The sequence below is a fragment of the Meleagris gallopavo genome, chromosome 4 (assembly GCF_000146605.3).
Source record: "Meleagris gallopavo isolate NT-WF06-2002-E0010 breed Aviagen turkey brand Nicholas breeding stock chromosome 4, Turkey_5.1, whole genome shotgun sequence".
Classification (NCBI taxonomy): Eukaryota; Metazoa; Chordata; class Aves; order Galliformes; family Phasianidae; genus Meleagris; species Meleagris gallopavo.
The window spans coordinates 126,656-126,885 of NC_015014.2; positions in this window are offsets into that span (position 1 = coordinate 126,656).

Here is a 230-nt window from a genome sequence, read left to right on the forward strand (position 1 = left end):
ATACCCTTTTCAACTGTATCCCATCTTTTCATCACAGGCTTCAAGCCGTCTTTGAAGCGATACCTTTCCTTCATGGCTATCAACACTCTTTCCCAGAGGGTGGCAGACTCACCCAAAAATCGACTAATTCCTCTGTCAATAGCTGGATTTCTGGCAATGGCTCATCATTGGCGAGCTTCATTACCATCTAGAAACAAACTATTGGCCCCACGGTCCCAACAACAAAGCAA